We start from the raw sequence: 20,890 nt of genomic DNA, 5'->3' as shown, positions 1-20,890 counted from the left end.
ATATCGATGCTAATGAGGGCGTCAGAGTGGGGACCCAAAACTCATCTGTAGACAATTGGACGTCACCTCACAGAAGGATCGCAAGGAAAGAAGGAATGGGCCAGGGTGCAGTGCAGCACCGACAGAACACACAACATTCCTCTAGTTCTTTAATGCCCACCCCCACGACCATGACCCCAGTTCTACCTTACAAATCTGGCTAGACCTGAGCATGCACACTGGTACAGGTAAGAGTTCTCATCACATGAAATCCAGGACAGATAACCCCCTTAAAAACAGTAATGGGAGGAGTGATACCATGAGGGTAGGGGGAAGGTGAGGCTAGAAGGGGTGGGTGGGGAACGGATCACAATGATTAACATATAATACACACACACCCAGGGGGATGACCAACAGAAACGTTGAAGGGAGACAGAGATGATACAAGATATGCAGTATTTCCTTGTTCTGTTTTCACAATTACCTCTTGATTCATGTACAGGCTACACATGAGCACAATAAAGATTCCCCACAATGTGAAGAAAACTGATGGTGCAGGACAACCAAAAGATATAGTGTCTGGGGTCTGAAAGGCTTGAAGGTAAACAAACAGCCATCTAGCTCAGAAGCAACAAAGCCCACTTGGAAGCACACTAGCCTGTGTGATCACAAGGTGTTGAAAGGATCAGGTATCAGGCATCAAAGAACAAAAAAACATAACATTGAGAATGAGGGACAGTGCAGAGTGGGGACCCAAAGCCCATCTGTAGACAATTGGACAACCCCTTGCAGAAGGGTCCGCAGGGAGGAGATGAGCCAGTCAGGGTGCAGTGTAGCAACAATGAAACATACAACTTTCCTTTAGTTCTTAAATGCTTCCTTCCCCCACTATCATGATCCCAATTCTACCTTAAAAATCAGGATAGACCAGAGGATGTACACTGGTACAGATAGGAACTGGAAACACAGGGAATCCAGAATAGATGAACCCCTTAGAACCAGTGGTGAGAGTGATGATACCGGGAGGGTGGAGGGAAGGTGGGGTGTAAAGGGGGAACTGATTACAAGGATCTACATATAACTCCCTCCCTGGGGGATGGACAACAGAAAAGTGGGTGAAGGGAAACATTAGATAATGTAAGACATGAAATAATAATAATAATATATAAATTATCAAGGGTTCAAGAGGTAGGGGAGTGGGGAGAGAGGATAAAAAATGAGGAGCAGATACCAAGGGCTCAAATAGAAAGCAAATGTTTTGAGAATGATGATGGCAACAAATGTACGAATGTGCTTGACACAATAGATGTATGGATGGATTATGATAAGAGTCATACGAGCCCCAATAAAATGATTAAAAAAAAGATTCCCCACAATGAAGAAAGCCACTTCTCATTTTAAATTTAACATGTCAAATTGCACAATAAAATGATCTGCAATTAGGCATTTATTTCAATTTACACAAAGTGTTTTCACTTAAGGAAGTTGTGACTCAAAGTCGTATCCACTCACATATTATCGAATCTGTATGCTGAGCAAATAATCAGAGAAGCTAGATTAACATGTAAATCTCATAATGAGACACACTGAGTTTTCAGGGATCAATGGAGAAGAAGGACAAAGTATTTCATAGCCTGGTTAGTGGCTAACATCCTAGATTCTGTTAGAGCATACATTGGTCTCAGTGGTATCACTAAATAGGATAATTAGCATGAGATGGACTTCCTATCTTGGGTTCACTGTGAATAATGTTTAATAAGTAAAGCATATTGCCATAAATTATAAAATTATCCTAACATGCAGATAAGCCATATGTGCATCTGTTGATCACTCTGCAGACACATGTTCCCGTGTGCTAGCCCATGGAGACTTTCATTCCATTTCACTTTTCTGTTGCCCTACAATACATCAGAGAACCTTATCTTTCCCCTTTTAAAATTTTTCCAAAATAATCAATGAGAAGATAGTTACCAAAGAATAGCCAGAATTTTAATCCCACCATTTCTGCCAGGAAGATATTAACTGATAAGGAACATATTCCCAGACCCTCACAGCATTACTTTCTGGAGAACTTACATAATTTCATGGCAACTTGATAAAAAAAGTATGGAGGAGGGGAGTCTAGCCTGTCAATCAGGTCACAGTCTAATGAGGCCTCCTTGTGGGCATGGCTTTCTCATGAGGATTCTAGGAGCTTCCGCCCTATATCCCTGGAAGCGGGCCACACATTCTCTGTGCTTCACCTTCCTGTTGAGGAGACACACTCAGAGAGCTGGAGGAACCTCGTGAGACCTGCACCAGTGCTGAGCTGCTTCCACCACCACTGGACCCACAAGACTTTTCACCCACGGGTCTGTGATCTTCCTGCACTCATCATTATTGCAAATGACTGCTTGAATCTGAAGAGGAACTTATAGACTAGTATCCGACATAAGGGTAGTGCCAGACTTATGGACTTGATCTGGACTACACTGGGATGTTTTCTCAATGTACAATTGCTCTTTGATATAAATCTCTCTCTTACACATAGCAGTGTCCCTGTATTTGTTTCTCTAGTCAACCCAGTCTAACACATTATGGTACCAGGAGGATATTGAGCCCCTATAGTCTATTGAGCCAACCCAGTCAAGATTCACCCCTCTCATCTGAGGGGATTAATCCACTATCAGTAAAAAAACCTCACACTTGAGCAGACTAACCACACTGTACATGCTGAAATGTCATGTGGGGTGGGTGCATCTGGAGCATTGCCTGGGGTGATGTCTTACAAGATATTGCTGATAGCACCCAGGAAACACCCAACTCCTGGTATCAATTGTGTTAAGCAGGGTTCTTGACAGAAACAAAAAACATGGCACTTATATAATAGGTTTATATAGCGAGAAGAAGTATCACAGCTAATTAGTCCACAAAGCAGTACTGAGGAGTCAGTGTTAGGCAGGGTTCTCTAGAGAAACAAAACCAGTACACTTTACAGAGGGGCTCAGTTGAACTCATTTTCACGGAACAGTTAATACAATGAAGGTTCTGGAATTTGCACAGGCTGCGGGTCCAAGGTCAAGGAAGCAGAAATCTGAGTCTGCCCTCAGGCAAGACAGGCAGAGTCAGTCCCGCAGGCAGTCAACAGCAGGGTAAGGCAGCAAACAGAGGGTAGCACTGGGAACTTGAAGGCCCCAATGGGATCTCCAACTCAAGTTATTGACCAGCAGTGTGGGGAAGAAGATCTCGAAGGAACCTCAAGTTCTAGTGACATGATTCAAGGGCTGGCTCAGCCCACAGGTAGTGCTGCACACGGTTGAGGCAAAGAACTAGCTCAAGCAGCAGCACACCGGTCCAACCACCAGGGAGAAAGAGAGGCCATGGGAAGTATGTATCTCAGTCGCCCTCCAATCAAGCTGTGACCTGATCAAACTCTGCCCACATGTTCCTATGGCGGTCTAGTGGGCACACTAAACCTGTCACAGTTTCCCCAAATATTTTTCAAGTGTACTCAAAAACTGCTTCATTATCTGGTGTTGTTTGTCACTCTAGCAGGTTATTTTTTTTAATGGTTGTGTTCTAGTTCTGGAAAATTAAGGGATTAGTAGAATGTACTTTCAGGACTTATCCTTAAATACACAATACTCTATTCTGAAGGGACTTCTTGGACCTGGTAAAGAGAATGACTAGACATTTAAATATAAAAGTTAGTCAGACGTAACAGAAGAAAGGACTCCTTTGCGAGGGTCCCCACCTCTCCTCCCCCGCCCCTGTGGGGGTGGGTACCCAGGGGCCCCCTGTCCATGGCTGGCTTCCTGCTGATGAACATGCTGTTTGCATTGTTGTAGGGAACCAGGCTGTTTTGTGAATAAAACGAATGCATGTTTGTGTAAAAAAAAAAAAAAAGTTAGTCAGAACTTTAATGCCTTGTTCTATACTGTGCACTGACTGTGTGCCGCCCATGCTGTTCTCAATGTTGTCATGATAAAGCAAATGAGAAAGATATGATCTCTGAATCCAGCATATGTGATCATAAGTAAAAGCAAGGCGATCAGTCTGAAAATCAAAAGTGGGTGTCATGAATTACTAGCACTCAGATAAGAAATCCCATAGGCTCTGAAAGGGTGAGTAGCACTATCTCTATCGGAGAGGTCAACATGACTGAAAGCTTCTGCTGTGTGTCTGATTATTGTCACTGGCATCCTTTTCGACGATGTGAACCACCACACGTGTTGCTCCCTTGTGCAGTGGGAAGGGAGAATATTTGAGCCAGTGCATATCATGAGGAATCTCACACACAAACAAACGTGACTCGTGCCGGAAGCAAAATAAAAGATTCAAGGAGCCTCAGGGCCACCGAAAGTTGCAGGAAAACAATAATGTCTCTGCTCCTAAAAACTGACACGGCCTCACCATGTTTTCTCTGAGGATGTCAGAAGACTGGGTGGCATGTTCAATCCAGATGTGTAGTGTTGTCTGGGGTGATTTCAAACTTCGTGTGTCTGAGAAATCAACATTGCAGTAAGACTTTTCCTGACATTACATAACAGAGTGCGCTTCCGGAAGGATGAGACAGATGTCAGAAAGAATGTGATATGGTCAAGAGTTGGGTGTAGTGAACTTTCTTGGCTTGGTTAAATGTAGGCTTTTTGAGGAGTTAAATTTAGGATAATTAATAAAGGAAAAAATGTCCTTGACATCTCCGCCCCTTCAGAGCCCTATATCCACTTAGGAATCATTTCTTAAAAATCAGGATCTGGTTATTTTGTTTCCTGAGATATTGTACATTCCTTACTGTGAATTTTTATTCACGTGTCATCCTCATCAAGGAATTTCTCACAGTATATATCATCTCTGCATACAGGGCGAAAGACAATCCAGTTATGGATTTTCAAATGATAATAATCAAATGGGACATGCTGCCTTTTCTTGGTATCACTGTTACTATCCTATACAATTGTAGAATTTACTTATGCCCCATCCGGGAGCTTCATGTATTTGGTACACACTAATTACCTTAATTTCTATTATTTTCCATTACTGTTAAATCTAGTTCAGGCTCTATTTATAGATACATACCCCAGAATTGCAGTTTTTCTGTATGCCACAAGAGAGCACATATTGCTAAAGTCTGGCAGAATATCATTGGAAAATCACTCCTTTTCCTTCTGAAAAGTTTACTTAAGATACTCCCATGCCAAAGACTTGCATGCATTATAGGTAGGAGCAAGTATGGCCAGAGAGACCAAAATGGATTGATTTTTTTTTGAATAATACTAATTGAATCAGATTATTCTTTTTAATGGTAGTCATAGCTGATTTTAAAAAAAAGGAAACAAGAATGGAAAATATAAGCAGAGCATTTAAAAGCAGTTCCATTACAGTGCATCTGGATTCTTTTTCATTAGGATCTACCTATAGAATTAGTCTTTAATATGTCTTCTTTGATAAGAGATGAAAAGCCCCCTTTAAAAGTATTTTAAGCCTTCTTTAAGTTAATTCTAAGGGCCTACATTTCTGTATCTGAATTATTAGTCTAAAATTAATTTTCCCACTTTAAAATTAATTATTTGTATGTGTTATATTTGCCCAAATTTTAAAAAGCACATATAAAAATATGAGTGATAATTAAACTGAATTTATATAGTACTCAAAGAAAAGCGACACTGAAAATTCTAATATAATTCTAAGATATCTAAAACAAACAAAAAACACCTCATAAAAATTGGATTTAAATAAAACAAAAGTCTTTTTTTAGTAATTTGTTTGATAAAGCCCTGAGATGTAAGGAAGTTTTCTTTTTTATGAAACACCATTAATCTATTTTAGCTTTGTATTCCCCATGTCATAGCTAAGAATCCATTATTACAAAACAGGTCGCCAAACATGGTCCCTATGTTTCCTTCTAAGGGTCTGTGGTTTCTGTCATAACAGTATAATCCAGTTAGTGTTCATTTTCACACATGGTGTAAAGAATGTATCCAAACCCATCATTTTCAATGTAGTAATACCATTGTCCCAGCAACGTTTATTAAAGGGGCTATATTCCCCTGTCAAATGGATTTAACACTCCTGCTGAAGACCAATTAACCATAGATTTGTACACTTATTTCTAGACTCTCAATATCATACATTTGTTCTATATATCTACCATTATACAAGTACCCAACTGTTTTGATTACTGTAATTTTATAATGTATTTGGAGATAAGGAACTTGAATTCTTCTGCTCTTTTTTCAAGTTCTCTTTGACTAATCAAAGTCCTTTACATTCCTCATATATCTGAGAACAGTTTTTTTTTTATTTCTGCAAGGAAGGCTGTTAGAATTTTGATGGGGATTGTGTTGGATCTGTAGATTGTTGTAGAGAGAATTGACAATCTTGACAATACTACTTTTCTGATTTCAAAGCATGGAATATATTTCTATTAATTTAAGGCTTATTCAATTTTTCAAGTAATGTTTTGAAGTTTTCAGTGTATAAATCCTTCACCGTTACAATCAAATGTATTCCTTCGTATTTTATTGTTTTGTATGCTTATGCAAATGGAATGGTTTCCTTAGTTTCATATTTAGATTATGTGTTGGTGGGATAAAATGTCAACTGAGTTTTGTATGTTGGCATTGTATCCTGCTGAATTGGTTTATTAACCCTAGATTTCTGTGGAATCTTCTGGATTTCCTATTAACTGAATTGTCATCTGTGAAAAGGGGAGATACAAACTCAAGCTATAGTGAGATATCTCTTTAACCCCCACAGTAAAACGAATAAGACAAAAGTAAATGAAAGGCAACAAATATTGGTGAGAATATGAAGAAATTAGGAACTTTGTCCATTACTTATGGGAATGTGAAATAGTACAGTACTGTGGAAAAAAAATTTGTAGTGTCTCAAAAAGTTAAACACAGAACTACCATGTGATCCAGAAACCTCAGTCCAGGTGTACACCTACGAGACGTGAAAGCATACAAGCAGAAACGCACACACCTGTGCTCAGTGTAGCTAAGGAACAATGGCCAAACGGTGGAAACAGTCTCAAGAGCCATCAACAGACGAATGGATAAATAAAATGTGGTATATACTCTCATTTATATAAAACACTTAGATTAGGTAAAATTGTATAGCTCAAAGTTTATTAATGGCTACCAAGGCAATTGTGCAAACCCATCAAGGAAAATTTGCATAGTTTAAAACCAAGAAGGGTGTGCATCTTGGTTGTATCCATCTGCCACACTTATTGGACCTGTATACTGTGCTGGACTATGTGAAGAAGAATGTGGCATAGAGGAAAGCTTATTAAAAACCTGGGAAATGAAGATGACAAAATCTGGCTTGCTGAAACTGAGGAGGACTTGAAGCACTAACTGATGAAAATCAAACATTGAAGCTTTCAGTATAGATTACAACTCAATGTAAAGAACACCCAAATCCTTACCATTGGACCAGCAGGTAACATGATAAACAGAGACAGATGTTTTCAAGGCTTTCATCTTGCTGGGACCCACAACACATGCTCCTGGAAGCAGTAGTCAAAAGGCCAAACAGCATATTGCATTAGGTAAGTATGTTGCATAAGACCGCTTTAAAGTCTTAAAAAGCAAGCATGTTACTTTGAGCACTAAGGTGCGTCTGAACAAAGCCATGGCCTCATATGTGTGTGAAAATTGGGCATCGAATGAGGAAAACCAGAGAAGAATCAATCGAGTTGAAGTGGGAGGGAGGTGAAGAATGTCGAAAGCGCCGTGGGCTGTCAAAGAAGCAAAACATCTGTCTGGGAAGAAGCACAGCCAGAGTCCTGAGAAGCGAGGATGGTGAGACTTTGTCTCACTTACTTGGAACATGTTATCAGGAGAGACAGTCCCTGAAAGGGGACATCATACTCAGTAAAGCGGAGGGACAGGGAGAAAGAGGGAGGACCTGGATGAGATGGAGTAACACAATGGCTGCAACAATGGGTTCAAACACACCAGCAATGGTGAGGATGGTGTTGGTTGTGCTAGCAGTCAGAACCCACTCGTGGGCCACTAGCAAACACCACCGCCGCCAAGAACGAGGCAGGAAAGGGAAATGGTTAGGAACCGTGGAGTTTCGGTCTACAGAAAACTTGACTCTTTTTTTGGTCATGGCCCTGCGATGGATGCCCAGCCAGGTGACCGGCCTGTTCCCGGAGCTGCCGCCCAGAGGAGGTTTCCAGGTGCACTAATGTGATAAGGCCAGAGACGGGTTGCCTTGTCCAGTGATGAGGAGCTGACAATGGCCTTGTCCTATGTGAAGGACGACATCTTCCGTGCTTACATCATAGAGAAGAAGGACTGCCAAGGGACCACTGCCCCCTAGTGATTCCCAGAGCGTGATGCATCAAAGGTTGCAATGGGCCTGTAGTGGAGACGTCTGCCGGAATCAGGGCCTGTGTGCCGCCTGCAAGGGGAAGCCTGCATGGGGAGCACAGCAAGCTTGCCTTCCCCAGTCCCTTGGGGCATCTCTCTGGGTGCTCCTCTGCAGCTCCTGTCTCCGGGAGCTGTAACGCGGGCACTTCGGGTGGTGAGGCTGAGAAATGGGCCCACCAGGCAACTCGCGTGCATGGTCTCCTCGGGCCATGGGTGTCTGTCCCAGCACCACTGTCCCCAGAATCAGCTTCTGGTCCCTTAGAGGATCCAAATGTTAACTTTCCGAAGAAAGCAGGGCAAGAGTGGCAGCAGGCTCAGCCCCCTGGGCACTGAAGTTGATACTGAGGTGGAACACAGAGCGAACCCACCTGACAATCTCTGCAGACAGTTCTAGCGCAGAGCAGTGCCCCCCACAGCCAAGAGCTGCTCCTGTGACCCTGGCACAGCCGAGGGCGCTGCGGGAAGGCTGAACGCAGTGACTGGCAGAGCAAATGCAAAGCGCAGCCCAGGAGCCAGTGGGCAACCTGAGGACAGATGGAGTCTGGTAACTGTTCAGGAGATGACAAGACCCATTTGTCTTCCAAAGTGGACCCGTCTACTGGTGAGCTACAGTCTCTGCAGATGCCAGAATCTGCACCCTTCCCAGGACAGCCCTCCAAGGCTGAAGGAAGTGGCACTAAACCCACATCTGCCCCCAGAAGCAGACCCCCGGCTGATCAAGTCCCTCTCCCAGATGCTGCCTGGGTTTCTCTGATGAAGGCAGGTGGCTCATTACGCTCCTGCAGGCCACACCGGAATTACCACACCGGAGCTGCTCTGGACACTATCCAAGCACCCACCTCCCATGTGACAATGTTGCTCAGCTCATCTGTGCCCCCCAGGTGTCTCCTGAACTCCCTGACATCGGTTCCCTTTATCCAACAACACCCCAGCCCCCAAAACTCTTACTCTACTTGCTGTCTCCAAAGTTACATCAACCCCAGATTTCATATACTAAAAAAACATAGAACAAAAACCCAAGAGGGTCACCCCCAGTGACATAACACATCTGAAATGAACCCCAATATGAACAAATACAGAAAATGTGAAGCAAATCAGGCCCGACATACATCAGAGAGGGATCAGATGACAAGGGTCTAAGCATTCAAGTCAGGTTTATCATGACGCTCTTCTGTAACTCTCACTCCCATGCTCTTTATTTGGTGTCCACTTTCCTCCCGTGCCTCTAGTAGGGATAGAGGGAGATCCCCAGAGGCTAATTTCCCATGTAGATCCCACAAATGTGTCTTGAGCTCCCATTGTCGTCCATAGCCTCTGCGAACCAGATTCTTACAATTCAGGAGCTGATACTATTCCCTCCTTTGACTTCCAATTATATGGATTGCAATCCTTCGGTGACCGATGTCACCTTCTTCCATGTGGATTGAATTGATATCTCCCTTAGATGGCTGCTTGTTTGGCGACAAGCGTTTAAGGCTTCAGACCCTATTTTATGAGAGGACAGGCACCCTCTAAGTTCTTCACCACACTTCGCGATAGCCCCCATATCTTCGGTGTTCCCTTCCTGAGGGCAAGGGCAAGCTGGGATTTAGTGCGAACTCTAAACTCACTCCTGGATCTATGTTTTGTTTTGCTTTGCTTAATCTGCCTTTGTCTCCTTTTCGGAAACTCCTTGTTAATTTATGGTAGAGGGTCTTATCGATCATTCTCCCTTGTGGGATAACAATATTCCATTAATACAGTTTTTGATTAGCCCCTGTTGAGAGAGGGATATTGGGCCAATGTAAGCTAACTCCATATCACAGTACCTAAACTATTCACTTGTACAGAATCGATCCTTTTGTGGCTAGACACAAACAATGTCATGGGAAATTTACAATAAGATTCACAGAACATGTCAGCCGCGGGTTTGTGGGAATAATATGTATCTTAATACAGCATATAGGGCATTGGTGTGGCAAGACCATGTTAGTCTGCCTATTACCAGTTCAGCAATCTTGGCACAGCTCTCTCCTGCTTCCTCAGACACCATGTACTTTCTGTCTTTAAGTTCTCAGGTTACAAGTGTGTCTGAGGTAGACACCAGTTCACCCAGTGGATTGGCCGCATGGGATCTCACCAAGGCAGCCTCTGGAGCAGGCCGCGCACCCTGAAGATCCAGATTCAATGCCTTAGGGTCCCAATGGCTCCCGGCCTGGGTCCCCAGGATGCGTCCAGAAGCCTGGGTCAATGTGGCCCATTCAGTGCAGATCACCAGCGACAATCCTCTACTAACAGTCTGCATTTGTGCTTCCCGGATGTGTTTGCTCCCTTTCTCCTCCCCTGACTTGATTTCCCCATCAGCATCCCTCACCCCTCTGACAGAACTGTCTCCCTGTCCAGGGGACCTCGTCATAGCTTTCCATGGCAGTCACTCAATAGACAACATCCCTTAGCTATCGATCCCAGCGGATCCGGGTCACGCTTCAAGATACATACTAGAGAGCATGGTGTAGGGTCATTGACGCCGGTGAGGCTCTCTACCAAGCTGTCTGGCCACGCTGGCCAGCAGACTGGACTCCAGCCCTGCAAGTGTGAGCGTGCGCCTGCCCTGCTGCTTTTCCCTGCAGCAGGGGACTCATGCAGCACGTGTCCTTTGGTGATCGACTAACTTCACCCCGCGTATTGTCTTCTGTGTTTTCTTAAGTGACTGGCAGTATGCTGACGTTTAGTTGATTATCCACTAGAAACCTGATCGATTCTGATTTGAGACAGCACTGTTAGCGTTTCATCGGGGAGCAGAGGACGGTTTTCCTGCGGCAGGTCTCAGGAGAGAAGGGAGTGAGGTCAGGAAGCCCAGTGCAGTGCACGTGGTGCTTGGGGACTGGAGAAGGCTGGAGAAGGGGGAAGCCGAGAGGCTGGTTTGCACTGGGTCCATCACTGGGGTAGCTCTCTCCTTTTCAAATGGGTCAGTGGCTTCTGAAGTGTGACCATCCCTTTGCAGCCATTCTATTTGTAAGCAATCTATAGTGAAATGCTGTTAAGTCATGAAGATAAAAAGAACTCCCACAATTCAATAATAATTATACAAAGAACCTCAGTAAAAATGGGTATAAGGTTTGGACAAACGCTTCACAACAGCAAATCCTGAGCACGGAGCTCTGGTGGGGTAGCAAGCTAAGGGCTGGGCTGTCAAGGGCAAGATCAGTCATTCAAACCCAGGAGCGGCTTTACTGCAGAAAGAGGAGGTTACCTGTATCTGTAGCAATGTGCAGTCTCAGAAATCCACAGCAGTCCCACTCTGTCCTATAGGGTGGCTGCGAGTCTGAATCCCCGGGATGGCAGTAAGAATAAAAGCGGCCAGAAAGCACATAAATGATGCTTATCATAATGTGTCATCAGGAAACTGCGCGTGGAATCCTGCAATGAGGTGCCATCATACCTGACAGACTAGCTAAATTCTCTCAAAGAAAGGTAAGGAGCAACTAGGACCATCAAATACTTCCAGTGAGATGTAACCTGTGACAAAAAGAGCTTAGCCGGTTTTGTTAAGTTAGAAATTCCCTTCCTATGCCTTTCCTTACATAGTCACCAAAGAAAACGCAAACCCCCTACCTGCAATTCACAGCAGCTTCACTCACCATATCGCAAACATTCATCAGCAGGTGAATGGATAAGCAAATGATGGGTTCTCTATACAATCTACACCATATCCAGTACAACCTGAGCAAAAGACTACTGATGCACTCAACATGTGTGGTTCTCAAAAACATGCTGAGTAAAACAGGCCAGACACACCAGCGAACACACTGTACCGTATCAGAGAAACATTTTTAGTTTCTTGGGGATAAGATGAAGCAAGCAAACAAACAAGAAGGTATCCTTTGGAAACACGGAAGGAGTTTGTATCTTCTTGATTGTGGTGGTGAATATATCTGTCCAAACAAATTGTATGTACATATCAGTGAGTACGTGCTACTGTATGAAAATTAGGCCTTAAATTTGTATAAAATATATAAAGGACGTATCAACTTGTTGTTTTCTTGTTTTACCCACTCTTTCAATGTAGCTGTGTTTTTTTCCACTCAGGACTATTTCTTTCTTTGGGGATAAGCAACATCCCTGCCATAGCAACAAGCTGCTCCACAGTCAACAGAAAGAAATGTCGCAACAATTGTGGGGACAATGCAGGACCCAGCAATGTTCCCTTCTGTTAGACATGGCATCCCTGTGAACGGGAATGGACTCAGTGGCACCTGACAATAGCAGCAGCAACAATAGGAAAACAGGCATAATTCTCCTGACCTGATACATTGGGGAGAGCAAATACCGTGCATGATGGATACAAACAACCTCCACATTGTCTGTTCTCACTCATAATGTAACGCAGGTTTATGGAAAAACTTTCTGCAAATCAAGGACAGGGAAGGATGACCTAGTTATGTACAGATAGTATTTACAGCAATCAATCCTTTTTCCTGTCTCTCTCTAGTTTAAAGGAGCACTGGTGGCCCCATGGTTAAGTACGGGGCTGCCTGTCAAGAGATGGGCAGTTTGCACCCACCCGGTGCTCGGTGGAAGAGAGATGCAGTAAAGTGCTTCCATTGAGATCACTACCCTGAGAACCCTCTCGGCCAGTTCAGCGCTGTGCCACGGGATGGCTGTGAGTGCGCATGGACTCAAAGGCATCAAGCTTGTTCATCTTTGTTCTTATTCAACAGGGTCGATATGAATCGGAGCGGATTCAATGACACCTAACAATAACGATAGTAAAACAATCATAATTTATCTGAGCGGATACATTGAGGAGAGGAATACTAGTTATGATGGCTACAAACAACCTCACAAATATATTTTCTCATTCATAATATTAAGTAGATTTATAGAACAAGTCTCCATAAATTAAAAAAATGGGGGAAAGTACCTATTTAACAGTTAGGATATACACATATATAATTTATTTTTTTAATCGTTTTATTGGGGGCTGATACAACTCTTATCACAATCCATAATACATCAATTGGGTAAAGCACATTTGTACATTCATTGCCCTCATCATTCTCAAAACATTTGCTCTCCACCTAAGCCCCTGGCATCAGCTCCTCATTTTTTTGCCCTCCCTCCCCACTCCCCACTCCCTCATGAACCCTTGATCATTTATAAATTATTATTTTGTCATATCTTGCCCTCTCCGACATCTCCCTTCACCCACTTTTCTGTTGTCCGTTTCCCATGGAGGAGGTCACATGTAGATCTTTGTAATTGGTTCCTTCTTTCCAACCCACCCTCCTCCTCCACTCCCAGTATTGCCACTCACACCACTGGTCCTGAAGGGATCATCCTCCCTGGATTCCCTGTGTTTCCAGTTCTTATCTGTACCAGTGTACATCCTCTGGTCTAGCCATAGTTGTAAGGTAGAATTGGGATCATATAGTGGGGGAGGAGGAAGCATTTAGGAACTAGAGGAAAGTTGCTACATCGCACCCTGACTGGCTTGTCTCCTTCCCGAGACCCTTCTGTAAGGGGATGTCCAGTGGCCTACAAATGGGCTTTGGGTCTCCACTTCGTACTCCCTCCTCATTCACAATGATATGATTTTTTTGTTCTGATGATACCTGATACCCGATCCCTTTGACACCTCGTTTTCACACAGGCCGGTGGGTGTGCTTCTTCCCTGTGGGCTTGGTTGCTTCTGAGCTAGATAGCCACTTGTTTATCTTCAAGCCTTTAAGACCCCAGATGCTATGTCTTTTGATAGCCAGGCACCATCAGCTTTCTTCACCACATTTGCTTATGCACCCATTTGTCTTCAGCGATCATATCAGGGAGGTGAGCACACAATGATATGACTTTTTGTTCTTTGATGCCTGATAACTGATCCCTTCCACACTTCGTGAACACACAGGCTGGTGTGCTTCTTCCATGTGGGCTTTGTTACTTCTGAGCTAGAGGGCCACTTGATAAAATCTATAAAAGTTAGGTTTAAATATTATCTCTATAAAAAGTAATCATTATGTTATATTTTGACAAAATTTCCACAAAATAATTATGGTAAAAGTCAGGTTAAGTGACCATTAAGTTTATTATCAATGATTGCTATACCACAAGTCATCCATATCCTGCATGTACCATATACAGTTATATCTAGTAACTGTTTCTCTTTCCCATAAATATGTGATAGCTCCTTTAATAATATTTTAAGTAAATGTTTTATATAGTAATGAGATTTAACTGCCTAAGATCCCAGCCATTTGAAACATAACTAAAAATCATAATCTCTGAAGAACCAAAATCTATATGCCAATACACAAGTATTTGAATCCAATATTATTCATTCCTGACTCAATATAAAACTCTTAATTTTTTAGTTTCAAGGCCATAGAATTGTAGATTTTATTAGAAAGGAAAGTTATATGCCACTCCAAAATCCAGACATACCAATATTAAATAATTATATTTCTTCAATGATAGCTTTTTGTAGAAAAAATGCTTAAAATTGAGACTCCAGAATATATCAAGGAATTATTAAATCTGATTTTACTTGATTTGTTTAGCAAGTACCAAAAACAACACTAAAAGCACCTAAACAACATAAAATCATATTGTTTAGGTTATTTTTGTCTTTATTTTTTGGAACTCCAGCCAGAGTAACAGAGAGAATATTCCAGGACAATACATTCAGAGCCTAATCCCATCCTTTGGAGCCCTGGTGGGGTAGTGGTTATAAGTTGGACTGCAATTTGAAAGGTCGGCAGTTTGAAACCACCAGCTGCTCTGCAGAGAAAGTCTGTGCTTTCTATCCCTGAAAGAGCCAGAGTTGGAACTTCACAGGGCAGTCTATCCTGTCCTACAGGTTCACTGTTCCCTGAAAGAGCCAGAGTTGGAACTTCACAGGGCAGTCTATCCTGTCCTACAGATTCACTGTGAGTCAGCATTGACTCAATGACAGTGAGTTTGAGGAATCCCACCTTTGCTTCTAGTGACTGAGTTTTAGAAAAAATAAACGTTTCCTAATTTAGAGAAAAGAAGTCTTAGTGATGGGTAATTAGTAAGAAGAAATTATGCTAAGTGCTTCTCTTAATGGAAGTCCCAACCCATCGGCAAGCTCATCAGAGAAAAGAACACCTGTTATAACTCATTATTTGGTTTTCTTTTTAAAAAAATCATTTTATTTGGTACTTGTACAACTCTTATCACAATGCATACATCCATCCACTGTCTCAAGCACATTTGTACATTTGTTGCCATCATCATTTTCAAAACCTTTTCTTGCTACTTGAGTCCTTGGTATCAGCTTCTCATTTTTCCCCTCCCTCCCCTACTTTTCCTCCCTCGTAAACCGCTGATAATTTATAATTTTTTTCATGTCTTACACTGACTGATGTCTCCCTTCACCAATTATTCTGTTGTCCATCCCTCAGGGAGGGAGTTATAGGTAGATTATAGTGATCAGTGTCCCATTTCTCCCCACACCTTCCCCTTACTCCCCTGGTATGGCTACTCTCAATATTGGTCCTGAGGGGTTTATCTGTCCTGGATTCCCTGTGTTTCAGCTCTTATCTCTACCTGTGCGAATGCTCTGGTCTAGCTGGATTTGTAAGGGAGAAATGGGGTCATGAGAGGGGGGAGGGAACATTTTCTCCAGCAGGGAGAGAAGGCAATAATTATGACCATCACTTTCATGGTTATTGATTGGACGTCATCAGAAGAGAAAGTAATTTTTTTAAAAGGAGAAAAAGAAATCAATTAAGAATGGCCATTAGAATGTTTGTCAACAATCCAGCTAGACCACAGTACGTACATTGGTACAGATAAGAGCTCTCAAACATGGAATCCAGGGCAGATAAACCCCTCAGGAACAGTAATGGGAGCAGCAACGCCATGGGGCGGGCGGGGTGGAAAAAGGGGGAGTAGATCACAAGATAGGGTTTATAACCCCCCCAAGGGGGATGAATAATTGAAACGTGGGTTAAGGGAGACAAAGGAAGGTGTAAGATACAAAATAACTATAATGATAAATAGTTGATCAAGAATTCACAAGGGTGGGAGGGCTGGGGGTGGGGGTGGGAAGAGGAGCTGAGACCAAGAGCTCAAGAAGAAAGAAAATGTTTTGGAACTGATGATGGCAACAAATGAGTAAGTGTGCTTAATACAATTGCATTATGGATTCTCATAAGATCTGCAAGATCCCGCTGATAAAATGTCTAATAAAAATAAAGTAATAATAATAATAATTATAAAGGAAGAAAGACATGGACCCCATGAGCATATTCTTTTCTGTCGGTTCCATTAATTGAAACACAGCCAGATCTCAAAACGCCTGCTTCTTTGAGAAGTGCCACTCCCGAGGCCCAGGAGAGCAGGGGAGAAATAAAACACTAGCGTGGTTCCTGCCACAAAGGATGAGGACAACGCTGTACCTGAACTACCATCTGAAACCAGGACTGTCTATGAAAATAGCTTATGCCCGCAAACAAGGGAAATGAATCCTGGGCCAGAACATTAAAATATATAAAAGGAAACAGAAAATAAATCTACCGGTGATCATGGTTTAAAACTTTACTGAGGTTGGCCACTTGTCCAACTCACAAGAAAGGGAATGAATGGCTAACTCTTCAACCTCAAGCTTTCTAACAGAAGAGAGACAGGTCACCATTGAAGGTGAGAGGGGAGGATGGGGGGTCATCCCCAACGTCACGGGAAAAGAGAAGGTCCCATTAGAGAGAGCATGATTAAATGTCTTAGGAAGGAGAAAAGAAACCCGATGCTGGGTGAGCGTCCGCAGGGAAACGGTGATGTGAGGGGTCGCACTGCCCAAAGGTCGACGTGTTGTCCAGTCCTGTGCCATCTCCATGATCAGGTTGAAAGAGTTGAGATCCATAGGGTTTTCATTGGTTGCTTTCATAAGTAGATTACTAGACCTTTCTTTCTAGTCTGTCTTAGTGTAAAAGCTCCACTGAGACTTGTTCCGCATTCTAGCGATGCAGAAATCTCCAGGGACAGATGGCTGGTCATTGTGCTTGAGGTGCATTTGCCAGGAATCAAAGCTGATTCTCCTGCTTTGAAGGAGAGAGTTCTACCAAAGCACCATCACAGCCTCAGGAAACATAGACATCAAAAAAGGATACACGTGTCCTTAAGGCTTACTCAAGACACAGAACTTAACGTACACAGAAGTGTCGCACCAGAAAACTGAAGAGCCAGTAGCATGCCTATGTCCCACAGTCAAAGTTGTTGGGTTTCACCTCTCTAGAGGAAACCCAGCCACTAACAATGCCTGATGGTCTGCAATCGTCCTCTCCCACTGGATTCCCCGCCCCAATCGTTTTATTAAGAAATATATCACATATCATACATTTTCATCGTTGAGTCGTATTTTTAAAAAGTTGTATATACATCACCACCGTCAGTTCTAGCACATCCTCCCTCTCTTGTATTCATTACTTGCTCCTCTATTCCCTCCAACCCTCCCCCAGCCCCTATAGCCCCTGTAAGCCGTGCACCAATTATTGTCTGTCTCCAGGCACCCATCCTGTGTCACTGGATTTTATAACACTTTCCAAGGGGCTCACCTCTGCAGCTAGCGTAAAGGCAGTACCAGAAGCAGACATTCATTCTCTATAGACAATACACAGAAGCACTAAAGAAAGGAATGTCGTATGCAAAATACAGCTTACAAAACACTCAAGAACACATGCAAAGAAGCTCCGAATTACAACATCAAATGGTTTTCACTTTAAAATAAGCAGAGCATAGAGTCAGGTAAGTGTAAACCACAAATAAAATTGGTCAAAGGTGAGATTGAAAGTCAAGAAAGCACACAAAGAGCAGATGCCATCAGAAAGCTAATGAATTGCAAACAGCATTATCACAGATGCAAAGCCAATTAGTAACTGTGAGGGAAGACTGGATATACAACCCTAAAGAGGGCAAAACCCAAAGACTGGAACAACTGAGGAGCCTTGGGGCGAGGCAAATGGTGACTTGTTTGACTGCGAACCAAATGTTTGGAGGCTCAAATCCACCGAGAAGCACCTTGAAAGAAAGACCTGGGCTCTACTTTCAAACTATGAGGCAGTCACTGGGTTCCCATGGAACACAGTTCTACTCTGACACACTTGGGGTCGCCCTGAGTCAGAACTGGAAATAAGAGCAATGTTTGCTTGTTTAATAGCAATGGAAGGCAAGTGGTATGGAGACTAGACATGATATTCAACTTACATAATTAAAGCCAAACACAAGGTTTCTCTCCATTTAAAGTACTTGACAGGAAACCATTAATTTTGGGAATTAAATGAAACATTTTATGAGAATTTTTTAATTTTCTCTTGAAGAGATTTTTCCTAAGTTTTCATTTTGTTATATAAATCATTTTATTGGGGGCTCGTACAGCTCTTACAATCTATACATCAATTGTATCAAACACATTTGTACATATGTTACCGTCATCTTTTCCCAAACGTTTTCTTTCTGCTTGAGTCCTTGGTATCAGTTCCTCTTTTTCCCCCTCCCTCCCTCACCCTTTCACCCTCATGAACCCCTGATAAATTATTATTTTCATATCTTACACCATCTGCTATCTCCCTTCACCCACATTTCTGATGTTCATCCCCCCTGGGAGGTAGGTTATATGTTGATCAATGCAGTTGTTTCCTTGTTTCTCCCCCTTCTCCCCCAACCTTCTCCCAGTCCTCATGGTATCGCTACTCCCATTACTGTTTCTGAGGGGTTTATCTGTGCTGGATTCCATGTGTTGAGAGCTCTTATCTGTACCAGTGTACATGCTCCAGTCTAGCTTTGTAGGATTTGTAAGATAGAACTGGGGTTATAATAGTCAGGAGGAGGAGGCATTAAAGAACTAGAGGAATGTTGTGTGTTACATCAGTGCTAAGCTGCACCCTGGCTGACTTGCTCCTTCCTTGTGACCCTTCTGTGAAGGGATGTCAAATTGTCTACAGATGGGCTTGGGATCACCACTCCAACCCCACTTGTTTGCATCCATATGATTATTTTGGGTCTTCTGATGTCTGATACCTAATAATCCTGTTGTCACCTCGTGATCACCCAGGATGGTGTGCTTCTTCCGTGTGGGTTTGTTGCTTTCCTGCTAGATGCCGCTTGTTTATCTTTGACCCATTAAGACCCTAAGGTTATATTTCCTAATCACTGAGCTATTAGAAGCTTGCTTCACCACATTTGCTCATGCACCCATTTTGACTTCAGGAATCGTGTCGGGAAGGTGAGCATCATCAGAGTGCCAGGTTATTATTAGAACAAAGTGTTCTTGCGTTGAGGGGCTACTTGACTAGAGACCCAATGCCCACCTGCTATCTTAATAGTTAACAAGTAAATATATGTAAATAGACCTATATCCCTATCAGTATATATTAATATATTTACATATTCCATGCACATATTTATACCTCTATAAATGTATTTTGCTCCTGATTCTTTCCTCTATTTCCTTTTACTCTCCTCCTGTTCTACTATCATGTTTGACCTTCATTCAGTTCGCAGTACTTTCTCTCGGCTAACACTGCCCTTGATTGAACCCCACCAGGCATTCTATGCTCTCCTTACCATCAACTTTAGCTCCCTTGTCACTGGATTTGTTGGCTCCTCCCTTCTTTTCCCCCACGTGCTCCTCTTCTATGACCTCCCAGAGTCATTGGCCCTGTTGTTTTCTCCTCAGGATTGTTTGTCCTGCCCATCTTAAAGGGACAGACATGAAAAAAGATTTTTTTTTAAAGCCTATAAATAGTTCCAGGTCTGTCTGTTGACTCTTATGTTTTCCAATTGGTTCTGGTGAAGTTCCAAGTCCTGCCACCGACTCCTGCCACCGATTCTGAACTCTATTTTCGGGATTCCTTAGGAACTTCATTACTTTGCTCTCCTGGCTGTTCTGTTACTCTCCCTTCCTGTTTCACTTGGGAGGGGGGCAGATATCAGACGGAGCAAAATTCACGCTGTGTCTCCAGTGGTGTCATCACTAGAACTGTGGGTCAGCGAGGGGGCGCCATGTCTCGTGGTGGGGCTGGCCCTCCAGTCCTCTCTGTGCACTGGCTGCTCTGAGCAAGAGTGTCGTCCTCGAGGCTTGTTGAGCCAGGATGCGGTTTCGCTGTCTCCTTTGCCCTCTCCCTCTCCCCATCTTAGTTTGCTGCCATATGCATCCCTGGGCTGCCATATGCATCCCTGGGCTGTTTCTGACCCCTGAGAGAGTGCCTGGACCTCACTCCGGGAATTTATGCATTTGGTAGTTTTTCCACGATGCCCCTTGTGCTGTTTAACCTTTTCAGTTTTCATTTTTAATGGAGAAAACTCACTATTTCAAAAATTAGACGAGTCAGAAGATTCTAACTGTTAAGATTTAATTCCAAACCTTAAACCATTACTGTAAATGAAAATTAAGAAATTATATCATTATATTGGAACTAGTGTGAAATGATTTTCTTTGGTTCACATAAAGAAACATGACTAAAAGCTATAAATTACATCAGGAACAAGTCTTTTTAAAGTACATGCACAGCAGTCATGCTGCTAGTCTGTTGCAAACAGAGTATTTTCTT

The 20,890-nt window shown here is 42.9% G+C and overlaps 1 pseudogene; it reads left to right on the top strand.

The window, feature by feature from the left end:
• Positions 1 to 8,122: 8,122 nt before the first annotated feature.
• On the top strand, positions 8,123 to 9,383 carry LOC142455525 (sequestosome-1 pseudogene; annotated as a pseudogene).
• The last annotated feature ends 11,507 nt before the right edge of the window (positions 9,384 to 20,890 follow it).

The sequence above is a fragment of the Tenrec ecaudatus genome, chromosome 8, assembly GCF_050624435.1.
Source record: "Tenrec ecaudatus isolate mTenEca1 chromosome 8, mTenEca1.hap1, whole genome shotgun sequence".
Lineage (NCBI taxonomy): Eukaryota > Metazoa > Chordata > Mammalia > Afrosoricida > Tenrecidae > Tenrec > Tenrec ecaudatus.
This window is presented reverse-complemented; position numbering and strand designations above follow the sequence as displayed.